At 37.2% G+C, this 13,252-nt stretch overlaps 1 protein-coding gene across 1 annotated transcript in view; it reads left to right on the top strand.

Moving 5' to 3' along the window:
* Window positions 1-13,252, top strand: part of SLC35F4 (solute carrier family 35 member F4) — a 63,218-nt gene that overhangs the window by 832 nt on the left and 49,134 nt on the right. The window lies entirely within an intron of this gene.

Raw genomic sequence — 13,252 nt, 5'->3', positions numbered from 1 at the left:
TTTAGTTGGAGTCTCACTCTGTCACCCAGATTGGAGTGCAGTGGCCGCTCCTGGTCACCACAGCCTTGACCTCCTGGGCTCCGGCAATCCTTCCGCCTCAGCCTTCCAAGAAGCTGGAACTACAGGCACGCACTACCACACCCAGCTACTTTTTGATTTATCATAGAGATGAGGTCTCACCATGTTGCCCAGCTGGATCTCAAACCCGCAGACTCAGGCAATCCATCACCTCGGCCTCCCAAAGCGCAGGATTACAGGCTGAGCCACCGAGCCTGGCATTTACTCTTTTTATTTAATCATTTATTATTATATTTCTATAAACTGAAAAATACTACTTGCTAAAAGATTAAAAAGCTGATACTAAGACTGAGATGATATTATTGGCTCTAAGCTGATGTTTCTCTGTTTTCAGGTTGATCTTTAAACACCTTAAGAAGTCAATTAGATAGAATTTTAAGGCAAATATTGGCATACAGCATCTCTTAATAATTTTCTAATGAATCCCTATAGACTCTTGTTTTGATATTCAGTTTTCTCAGAGATGGTAGTAACATACAAATATGAACTCTGGGTGAGAAAACTATAAGGTTACTCAGTTTACAGAAGACAAATGAGAAAAGATAAAAATTCAATGAGAGTTTGTGCAAGTTGAATTTTAAGTAAACTTTGTGAATAATTTGGATTGAAAACGTGGCCTTACTTTACTCTGTAGTTACCAGAATTATCTCCAAGACAATTCACTAGCATTACTTGACACTTTGCTAAAAATTCACTTTAAATTCCTACTTTCATGGGCAAGAGTTTTAGTTTTAATTATTTTCCACTGGCATAGCATTCTTTCCACAATGTATGTCATTGTGGTTGGGATTTTAGATTGATTTATCAAGTCATAATGAAGGTTACTAACAAAAGACTATCCAGGCTCACATTATCTCCTCCTAGACTTCTATTTCAGAACATTGAATAAGTTTAACTTCTCCATCTCATTTGCAATTATTCTCCTAAATTGCATTTTATATATACATATATATAAATATATATATATATTTCTCTCACCTAACCATGGACTACATTTCTTTTTTTTTTTTTTTTTTGAGTTGGAGTCTCACTCCGCCACTCCATTGCCCAGACTGGAGTGCAGTGGTCACTCCCAGCCACTGTAGCCTCAACCTGCTGGGCTCCGGTGATCCTTCCACTCAGCCTTCCAAGTAGCTGGAACTACAGGCGCGTGCGATACCACACCCAGCTAATTTTTTTGATTTATTGTAGAGATGCGGTCTCACCAAGTTGCCCAGGTGGGTCTCGAACCCGTAGACTCAGGCAATCCACTCACCTCAGCCTCCCAAGGCGTGGGATTACAGGCTGAGCCACCGAGCCCGGCTAGACTACATTTCAAAATGATGGTAATCAACAGGCTGTAGAAAATGATATGGTATTTATAGCAACATGGTAACTAACTTAATTATGTAATATCAAAGATGGATTGAAATCTCTATGTTCTTTCTCTTGATTCAGACAATTTTCCTCATGATCTGAAAACTCAAATGGAATTACATGGCCTGATTAGTTTTTAAAGTGGTTATTGAGCCCTCCGGATACTTATTGTTTCCTCAGGATCAGTTATCCACATTTATAAAGTGCTGTATCTAATTGGTGAATCTATTTCACTTACATTTTTAAAATTGCCCCGTTGTTGGTTAAATCATGTTTGACAGCACCAGACTTCATTATATAAAGTAATTTAGTTATAAATATTATTTCAGGTTTCCCTAAAGCTGTTACTCTGATTATACATGATAACTTGGACAGACTATAGCTATTGTACAGACTGAAACTGCCATAATAATTTTCCATATTATAAGGTCAGTCTATCGCCTTTAAAAATATGGATCATAGCAACAAGTTAAAACTTGATTGCCGCAGCATAGTTTGCCAATAGGTAAACTCAAGAGAGCAGCAAAACAATAATATTGAGAATTCAGTAGATTATGAAAGCCTATAACATCCAGATCATTTAATGATAGAATCTTAGAATTAAAAAGGACATCAGTGATTATCTAGTATAACTTCCAACTAAGAAAGATGTTCTCTCTGTCATATACCTGAAAGAATGTAGGTTAGTCATTTTTCATTTAAACAAGTTGAATAATATTAAAAAATCACTTGCCTGTAGGGAATCCCATTACGTTTCAAAGCATCATAGAGCTATCCCATACTCACAGTTAAGCTTGTAGCCTATAGAGCTGGTCTGTGACTATTCAAATTCTACTTCTGCTATCTCCTCACTGGGAAGATGGAGTATATTTCATAACATCCCAGTACTTCAATTTTGCGATGTGTAAAGTGGATTTCTATAAACATTAAATTAGTAAATATGCATAAAGATAGCTAATAGTATACAAACATACGGAATGCTTTCACAAAAGCAAAAATATTTTTAGAAAACGCTTTCATGCAGTAAATCCAAATCTGTCTGCCAGTACCTTACACCCATTGATTCTAGCTCTAACTCTAAGACGGTACTAAGCAAAATGTATCCCTCTTCTACATTCCCATTCTTGGTCTTCTGGGCTTTCTTTTTTTCAGGTAGAGTCTTACCAAATCTCCAATACACATGAAAACTATCTTCACATTGGTAGAGGCCTAGGCTAAGATTCACCCATTTCTGGGATTTTTTTGGTTGATTCACAGCATTCCACAATATTTGTTTGTTTTGCAGATCTTCAGCATATACCATATTTCTTCATAAAATTTGCATATTCATTTTGGTAAAAGTTTAACCACCAGTTTTAGGATTAAAAAGGATGCCAAACACCCGGTGCATACACACACACTTACACATTGTTGCCTGTGCATCTCATTGACAGAGTATATGCTTCTGGAGCACTATTTTCCCTAGAGCAGTTTCCTAACCCTTAGAAGAGCAACTGAAGGGAAATTAATAGTAAATAATTAGTTATCACTTCACTTTCAGGAAGCCGGGTCATTTGTATTTCTTCAGTACGTCTACCAAGCCTTCAGGAGGCCAGAGACACTCATTAGGTAGGAAGTTACACAGAGGAAAATAGCATCCATAAGCCCTAAAAAAAATTTTTTTTTTTTGAGTTGGAGTCTCACTCCGTCGCCCAGACTGGAGTGCAGTGGCCGCTCCCGGCCACTGCAGCCTCGACCTGCTGGGCTCCGGCGATCCTTCCGCCTCAGCCTTCCAAGTAGCTGGAACCACAGGTGCGCGCTACCACGCCCAGCTAATTTTTTTATTTATTGTAGAGATGAGGTCTCACCAAGTTGCCCAGGTGGGTCTCAAACCCGCGGGCTCAGGCAATCCACTCACCTCAGCCTCCCAAAGCGCTGGGATTACAGGCTGAGCCACTGAGCCTGGCTAGCCCTAAAAATTTAGACTGTAAGGCACATAGTGTAAAAGAGAGAACTTACTCTCTGTATCTATAGATTCATCTTAGATACAACTTGCTGTGATATGGCCTTTTCCCATTTATTTATGCAGACTGATTCAGATAATTTTGTATAACTGCAATTTTGCATAGGGGTTTTGTTACCCCTCTGCTATTAACTTACTTTTGCTTTTCTTTGTCAGCTCACTCTTGAATTACTTTGTGCAAAGTAAGAGCCCACTTGGCCTCTTGAGCTGGATCCCAACTTTGGGTCCGCCAGTCCTGTGTCACTTCTTTACCTACATTGTTTTGTAAAATGTTGTAAATGACTAAAAGCTACCAAGAAAGATTCCCTCTCTCTTCACTGTTGATATTCACTGTAAATTAACTTTTCTCTTTCTCATACAAACTTCATGATTATCACATTATCTAAGATGAAATGTTAAATACACTCTTTTAAATTGGAAAGGAAATGAAAACAATCCATAAAGAAGAGAAAACAAACTGCAACTAATTAGATTGTTGTAGTTTGTAAACGAGCCTTATATAAAAATGTAATAATCCTACTAAATTTCTTTGTGTTCTGCCAATATAAGACCTTAACTTTTAACTTTGGAGCACTGATCACATTTTTCAGAAGTTCATGGTTTCCGGATGGCCAGTCCCAGCTTTTCGCTTGAATAAACTCTTTAAAACTGAATTCTGGTCCTTTCAATTATTTCGGGTTGGCAGTGGCAAGCAAAGGTTGTCTTGTTATGCAACGAAACCTCACAGGTAGCAGCTCTCAGAATAGATAGAATCTGTAGTAAAAGTTTTTCTGTCAGTCCAAAAAAGGATCAGACTTTTAGTCTCCTTTGTGAGTTAATCTTTTCTAGATCTGGATAAAGGCAATGGGGGAGAGGGGTCTCAAAGAAAGCCTCCCTGCATACACTCTTCACTTTACTTACTTATGCAGATTTCCACAACAGACACAAATCTCCCCCACAAAAAGACAGCTTTTCAAAGCTATTCCTGTGGTCTACCTTTCTCTAAATAGCCATCAACATATGGTAAAGATGTATATTTTGGGGTGGAATACTTTGTTTTCCTTCAGAATCAAAACACATTAATGTTTTTAGGATGTAAGAGAATGTCGTTATAGAGTAATCTCTATAGTACTTTGACAATAATAAGAATGTTATTTCTTGTGATGCTACATTTTACTTTTGATCTCCTTCTCTTGGGGCACCTGGTATGTCTTCAGGAGGTTTAGCAGAAAAAATTGAAAGCAGATGGCCCTAGAAGTGAAACTAGTATTGCTTCTACTGTTTCAAGCCACCTTGAAAAGAAGTCTGAACAGTCGATCAAGCTTGATGTCATGCCAATTTCATTATCATAAAGTAGTGGCTCAGGAAAAAAATAAAAATAAAAACGTTCATAGGAAGTGTTCCCATATACTTATGGGTCTACAGTAGTAGAGACTTCTTTTTTAAATTTCACTTTATTTTATTTTATTTTAAAGATGTGGGGTACAATTCAGTATAAAAGTGGTTATTGTACAGGTAAAGTTTGGGCCTCCCTTTGGTCGCCATGTTGCCTGGTTTGAGATCAGGTACGCTTATTGATGCTGCGTGCCCCCTCCAAATGAAAGTTATTTTTTTGAGGTGTAATTGGCAAGTATCATCCTTAATGGGCTGGTGAAGATTTTCAACATTCCATAAATCTTTTCACCATGAATGAGATGGAGCTTAGCTATCACTTTTTTTATTTAAAAGAGATTTCTTTACATTATTACTATATACCTCTAAACCAAAAAGAAATATATTTTAGTATGAATATTTTTTATATTTTCAGAGAACTCTTCTCAGGCATTAAGAAACCACAAAAAGTGCATGTTTCAGGAAAAACTACAGATACTCAGCACGTGTCAAACCACACTCAGGCTGTGATAGATGATATGTATCTTGTAGTTTTCTTTCTCTCTCTCTCTCTCTCTCTCTCTCTCTCTCTGGAGTCAGAATCTTACTCTGCACCCAGACTGGAGTGCAGTGGCATGTTCACGGCTCATTGTGATCATACAATGGTGACTATATTGGCACAATCTCTTCTCTCATAAAGTTTACTAAACAATAAAGTGGTAGTTTCCAAAGGGGGTTCCTGGACCAATAACTAAGAGCATCTCCTGAGAATCTGTTTGAAATGGAATTTCTCAGACCCCACTCCTGACCTCCGGAAGCAAGAACTCTGGAGACGGGGCCTAGCAATAGTTTTTTAAAGCCTCCAGTTGGTCTGAGGCAGGTACCACTGAAATAGAGAAAGCAAATATTGAATGAAAGGGTTTTTTCTTTATTTCAATAGCTTTAGGGGTTTGCAAATAGTTTTTGGTTACATGATTGCATTGTATAGTGGCAAAGAAGACTGGGTTGTAAGTATACCCACCACCCCTACCTGTGCACATTGTACCTGGCAGGTAATTTTTCATCCCTCTATCCTTTTTCCCCTTCACTTTCTTAGTATTATGGAATACTATTCAGCTATCAAAAATAATGAAATAATGTCTTTTGCGGCAACTTGGATGGAATTGGAGAACATCATCCTAAGTGAACTAGCTCAGGAACAAAAAACCAAACACCACATGCTCTCATTTATAAGTGGGAGCTAAACTAAGGATCTGCAAAGGCATAGAGAAGAATATAATGGACATTGGAGACACAGAAAAACTTCCATGTTGTGAATGTAACAAGCAAGAAGAGAAACCTACCGTGGGACCTTAGAAGATGTAGTGTTAACCTGTAGACAACTTATTACAAGGTACTAATTTGAAAGGCATGAGATCATAATTGTGAATAGATTTCTTCAATAGCGGCAAAATTTCTTTGCTATGGAGATCATATTTACTCCTTGCGAGTAAAATCTGTAAATAATTAGACATATGACATTTTTTTCCTCACTGCAGGTTGAAAGTACATCTCCAAAATCACTGATGGTGTGAATGCTTTTTGACAAGGAAGAAAGAGGTAGTGAGCTGTGTCCCAGGGTCTTGCGAGACTCTCATGACAGTTCTCTTTCTGGTTGAGTGTATGGAACATGTGCAGTAGACTCCATCGTGCCCTTGTAGGAGCCTTGCCGTACATGCTGAATCATGGTCCTGGGCTCTCTAAACCATTCAACCTGGGCTTCACCAGTATATAATTTTAAAAAGATGATTTGATATTAGGTGATGGACTCACTTGCCCTTACATCTAAAACACTGTCTCTCAACCATGACGCTGATCACTTAGGGAACTTTAAAAGAGTACCTAAGCTGAGACTTCAACCCTGGAGGTTCAATTTTGATCTAACAAAGAACTCAAGCATCATTATTTTTAAAAAGATCTCCAGGTGAATCTCATGTACAGCCAGATTTGAAAAGCACTTAGCTTTGCAACTCGAATTGTGTTTCAGGGACCAGATGCATCGTGTCACCAGGAAGCTTGTTAGAACTGCAGAATCTCAAGCTCCATCCCAGACCTATTGAACCGGAATCAAGCATTTTTAACCACCAGGTGATTGCTGTATGCATTAAGGCATGAAACACTAGTCTGAAGAGCTTGTGATTAATTCTTCTCTTCTGAGGCATTTGTGTCCCTAAAATGAAATTACAGCACACATATCATCTATCACAGCCTGAGTGTGGTTTGATATGTTTTGGGTATCTGTAGTTTGTACTGGAACATATACTTTTTGTGGTTTGTTAATGCCTAAGAAGAGTTCCCTGGACACAAAAATATTCACACTAAAAGATGTTTCTTTGGTTGAGAGGCATATAGTAATATGGTCCCATGGTCATTTCGGACTGATTTTAAGTAGCATATTGAAGAGTTTCTTTAGAAACCTCACAGACCACTTGCAAGTTAAGGAACACTATACCTTGATGCTTATGCCAGAACACTCTATTGCATAATCAGCAAGGTACGATCTAAGGCTAAGTTGTTGATTCCACTTGCTCTTACAGCCATGCTTACTTTTATAACAACCATGTAAACCAAGAATTATTCTGCCCATTTTTTGTAGAAGAAAACTGAGGGCCTGAGCATCAAATTGCCTAAAATCACATATCTAATAAATGGTTAAGCAATAATTCAAACTAAGTCACTGAGATGCAAAAAACAAAGATCTTTCACTACTCTAATTTAGTTTAATTCTGAAAGCTTTAATAAAACATCAGCATATCCCTTCCTTTATTTATTTATTTATTTTTTGAGTTGGAGTCTCACTCTGTCACCCAGACTGGAGTGCAGTGGCCGCTCCCGGCCACCGCAGCCTCAACCTGCTGGGCTCCGGCAATCCTTCCACCTCAGCTTTCCGAGTTGCCGGAATTACGGGCATGCGCTACCACGCCCGGTTGATTTTTTGATTTATTGTAGAGATGAGATCTCGCTGCCCAGGTGGGTCTCGAACCCGCGGGCTCGCGCAATCCACTCACCTCAGCCTTCAAAGGCGCGGTATTACAGGCTGAGCCACTAAGCCCGGCTATATCCCTTCCTTTATACATCCTCTAGATTTTGTATAGAACACGCCTCTTCCTAAGAAAAAATGATAATTGATTATACCTTTTTGAAACTGTCCTTCATCATCAGCTGAAATGTCAAATACCCTGCACTTGGCCCCAAGGTGTTCTTCATCTAATTAAAATGCTTATTTTTGGAGCAGTCATTTATGAGTATTAATAAACTATAGGCAAATTTGATGGAATTTGGCATATTTTGGAACCCAATGAAAAGCACCTGTACACCATTTCGTTCCTTAGCTAGTTCTCTCCTCAGCTCTACCAAATTAATTCAATTACAGGCCTTGTCTGGCTACAGAACATTGAACTTTGGGTGCTGGCATCTGTTTATAAATTAAAAGTGCGACTTTAGAGTTCACTCATTATTCTAGACTTGATGTATATATGAAGAAAGCAGCAAAATTAAAGTAATAAAGCCTGTCTTAAAAAGGCATTTAGTCACTGTAGTTCTTAGTAGAAAATGACCTTGGCTGCATCTTTCACGCACCCTTGCATTTGGCTTAGGATGCATAATTCATACAGCAATCAATTAGCTGACTGCAGAGCCTGCAACAAGAGGGAATATTTCATATAAATCATTGCTGGCTAAATTACTGAGACAATTAATAAAGCAGGAAATCTGTGGACATTAATTGTAGGCAACACAGGTTCATCAAAAGCAAATCAGTTTCCTACACCTCTAGTAGAGAAATTGCACACAAAGAAAACACCAAATATCATTTAATCACTATTTCTTAGGAAGGGCTTGATCAAAGATAATATTATTTGTTGTTTTTATGAATGTGAACAAGTGCCTAACATAAATGACTCATTTATGTGGCTTTGGACACTCAATCAACAATGGTATTTTATGAATTAAAATATATACATCAAATAAGTATCTCTACTTGTGAAGCATCTATAATCTAGTACAGAGGTCCTCAAAGAAAAATCTCTAGCCATTGCAAGTGAAATTTCTACTGAAATCCCTATGTCATGTGGGTCCACAGTATAGACTATAGACTTCTTCAAAGTGCAAATCATCTCAGCATGAATTATTTGAGATTCAAATGCTATTTTCATTAATTATTTCTGTGTTTTCTAGACAGTTTCAATTTGCCTATTTCTTAGAAGAAAGCCTACTTCCTATATGTCTGCTACCCTTTTGAATTTTTTTAAAGATATATTGTTCAAAAGTAATTTGAAACCACATTAAAAACACAACAACATCTTTGTTAATGACTGCATGCTCAGAGAAATCACATATGTGTTATTTTTATTAAATGGGAGAAGACATCAAATTTAGTAGTGTTCATATAGGTAAGTGGTTATAACTTGACTGTACATCAGAGTCGTTTGATGAACTTTTACAACATAATTATTTCTGAGTCCCATCTCCTGGAGATATTCATTCAGTTAATCTAGTCTAAGGCCCAGCAACAATATATTTTTTTAAAAACTTCTGAATTGAGTTGAATGTGCAGGTAAAGTTGGAAACACATTTTTTGTGTGTGCAGTGGCCGCTTCCAGCCACCGCAGCCTCGACCTGCTGGACTCTGGTGATCCTTCTGCCTCAGCCTTCCAAGTTGCCAGAATTACAGGCATGTGCTACGACGCCCGACTGATTTTTTGATTTATTGTAGAGATGAGGTCTCGCTGCCCAGGTGGGACTTGAACCCACGGGCTCAGGCAATCCACTCACCTCAGCCTCCCAAAGGCACGGGATTACAGGGTGAGCCACCGAGCCCAGCTTGGAAACACATTTATAGATCATATAGTACAGGGCATTGTGTCTCTAACTTGAAGCTACATGTGAATCAACCGGAGAAGCTTTTTTTCTTTTTCTTTTTTTTTCAGATTTTATTTAGTAGGCCTGGGATTGGGGGCTGAGAGTCTAACAAGCTCACAGATGATTCTGATTTTGCTGGTGTTTGGCAAGGGCAAGCATGGGGCAGTAGTCTTCTCACTTGCCTGTCCATTGCGATTTTTAAAAATGCTGCACACCTGGGGCCCACCCCAAAGATTCTGCATTAATTTCTGTGGAGTGCAGCTTTTGTATCTGTTTGTTGTTGTTTCCTGATTTTTTTTTAAAGAGTTCTCCAGATGAGTCCAGTGTATATGCTAAGTTTGAGAGTTACTGGTATAGACAAGTGATACCCAAACTTGTTCAAACATTGATCTTTGTAGAGGAGCCTTAAAAAATATACCAACAACCCAGCCTCAGGATAGACTAATCAAATGAGTATTTCTAGGGGAGTAGAACTAGGCATGAAGATATTTAAAAAATGCTTCCTATGATTTTTATGTTGTGAAATAAAATTTGTAGGAAGCCATTGATTTGGACTGTGCAGTTGTACTAGGCCCAACAGATCAAACCAATATGGAATCATTCATGCTAAATTAAACAAATTAACTTAGAAGAATACCCATATAATAAATAGGTTTTGGTCAGTTATAGCAGCTGAATTCTAGTCAATCACAGGCAGCTAGCCGATTCAAATAAGGACACCAAGTTGTAACCAATTAAGCTGTCTCTAAGCCTCACTTTGGCTTTCTTTCAATACATTTTGCCTGATTATGTTGCTGGTTAGAGTTCTTTGAACCTGTTATGGTTCTGAGTGCAGCTGGATTTAGAAATGGTAAATAAAAGCCAATTAAGTTCTTTAAACAAAATTTGCTGTAAGTTTGTCTTTTGACAACATGCAACAAAGTTTGAGAACCTGTAGTATAGATGAGACTGAGAAGTATGTTAGAAAAAGACCAGGCATTGAACAAAAAACCAACCAAGGTTCTATCTCCTCTGTTACCATTTTCTAGCATGTTCATAATAACAATGAAAGTATAAAATACATACACATAAAACAAAAACACATACAGAGGGTCTTATGCAACCAAACAAGATACAGAAAAAAAAATTTCTGAGTTATCAGTTTTCATGTTTGCCCAACCTATAATTTCAAAGTCAGAATTTTTTTTAAATGATGGAAACCAGGCATACCAAAACAATGTATACACATTTTGAGAGATGTTTATTGTAATTAAAAGTGTCTGGATGTTGATGGCAACCACTTTGAGCACCTCTTGTAACTGCAGAACTCGAATGTGATTTGAGTATTGCAATTTTAATACAATTTTTTTCTTTCTTAAAATGTGCATACATTTTTTGGGGCATTCTCTGTATATAACTAACAGCTCTTGAAAATTCTTGAAAATGATCAAGATCAGCCAAGATTTTTTGAAAACAAAGTGAGAATAGCCTTTCAATTCTCAAAATATACCATAATGCCATAGTAATTAAAAACAATCTGGTTTAGGCAGAAGAATAGAAAGCTAAACAGGGTACAAATTCAAAATTAATCCATGTACTACATTAACTTTTTCAAAAGATAAAAACATCATTATAAATCAGTTGGGAAATCATTAGTTACTCAATAAACAGAGCTGAGATATTTTGAAAATTATAAAACTGAATCCTACCTCATTTCATAGACCGAGATAAGTTTCAAAAGGGTAAAGATTTAAGAAAAAAATAGAATATAATTTTTTAACCTTGGATAAAGAAGTCTTTCTAAAAAAAAATCAGAAACATACTGAAAAAAATGGATAGATTTGGGTATACATACACATAATTTTGTTCCCTGAAAGACATCAAAACCAAAAATTGCTAATATAGGCAAGTTCCCAAATAAAGAACGGAGATTGAAAACACACACACACACACACCCACACACACACACACACACATACATACACACACACACACACACACACACACACACACACATAATTTCTCTATCTCCTGAAACCTCGGTAAAGTACCATAAAAATTTCTTAAAAGTTGTTTAATTTCACAAGGAAGGAAAGGATGAAGGTGAAGGGGAGATGGCAATGCACTTCTTTCATCTAGAAAGCAGAAGAGTGAGTGTGGGAACTAAATCAGAAAATCAAGTAAAAAAGAGCAGAAAACAAAATATGAATGCTAAGCTAAAGCCATGTTTTAAACAACATGACCTCAAAAATCTCAGGAATTATCAGATACTCTGGTGTGTAGGTGAATGAGAAGGAACTAAAATAAGGAGGACTGGCTGAAAACTATGCAAAATAAGATCCCCTCCTTTACATTACCTTATCCTCACTGCAGAAGCAGGCTGGAAATTTGCTTTTCTTTAAACAGAAGGTTTCTGGGCTTAGTCACCGTGAACACCCAGGTAGATAAAATGTATGCATTTCTACTGAAGGGCTGATATCCCCCCAGCATTTCTCTTCCTCTATCAGCTTCTGGAAAACTGATACCCAACACCTTATTCTGCAGGCAGTATACTAGATGGATCTTGTCCAGGAACTCTCATAAGCACAAGAGAAAAGACCTAAAAAGATGAATATAAGGGGCTCCTCAATAAAGCAGTTAAACCGATTTTCCTGTAGTCAGTCTGCAATCACCCAATCCCACCTACCTGCTTATAACTTCCTACTGCTTTCCCTCTACTCTTAAATATGAGCAGAAAATCAAGGGTTACAAGACAGTGGAAGAAAGCCACTGGTAGAAACGATAAAGACTAAAATAGGCAATAGACCAAACAAAGAGGAGTAAATGTAAACAAAATCAAATTGTGATCAATGTTTCTAGAGATAGTCACAACACCCAAAGTACAGGAAACAAGAGCAAAAATGGACAAATGTGACTAAGTCAAACCAAAAACTTTTGTGAAGTAAAGAAATAATCAGAGTAAATAGCCAATCTATAGAATGGGACAAAATATTTGCAAGCTCTATATCTGATAAGGGTTAATATCCAAAATACATAAGGAACTTCTATAACTCAATAGCACAAAAAAGCACCCCATTTTTCTAAGTGAGCAAAAGACTTCTCCAAGTTAGATACATAAATAGCTAATAGGTATATGAAGAGATGCTCAAAATTACTAATCATCAAAGAAACGTGAATCAAAACCACAGTGAGATATCACTGCATGCCTGCAAAAATGACCGTTATTAAAAAACAAACCAGCAAGTATTAGCAAGGATATAGAATAATTGGAACCCTAGTGTATGGTTGGTAGGAATGTAAAATGGTACAGTCACTATGAAAAACCATATGAAAGTCCTACAAAAAATTAAAAATAGAACAGTCATATGTTTCAACAATCCTACTTCTGAGTATTAATCCAAAGGAATTGAAAACAGGATCTCAAAGAGATACCTGCACTCCCATGTTCCTTGCAGCATTGTTCACAATAGCTGATTGGTAGAAACAACCTAAATGTCCATTGACAGATGAATGGATAAATAAAACATGTTATACACATACACAAATATTATTCAGCCTTAAAAATCAAGGAAATCCTGTAATATGTTA

The sequence above is a fragment of the Carlito syrichta genome, unplaced genomic scaffold (assembly GCF_000164805.1).
Source record: "Carlito syrichta isolate Samal-C Ts95f unplaced genomic scaffold, Tarsius_syrichta-2.0.1 Scaffold308823, whole genome shotgun sequence".
NCBI lineage: Eukaryota > Metazoa > Chordata > Mammalia > Primates > Tarsiidae > Carlito > Carlito syrichta.
This window is presented reverse-complemented; position numbering and strand designations above follow the sequence as displayed.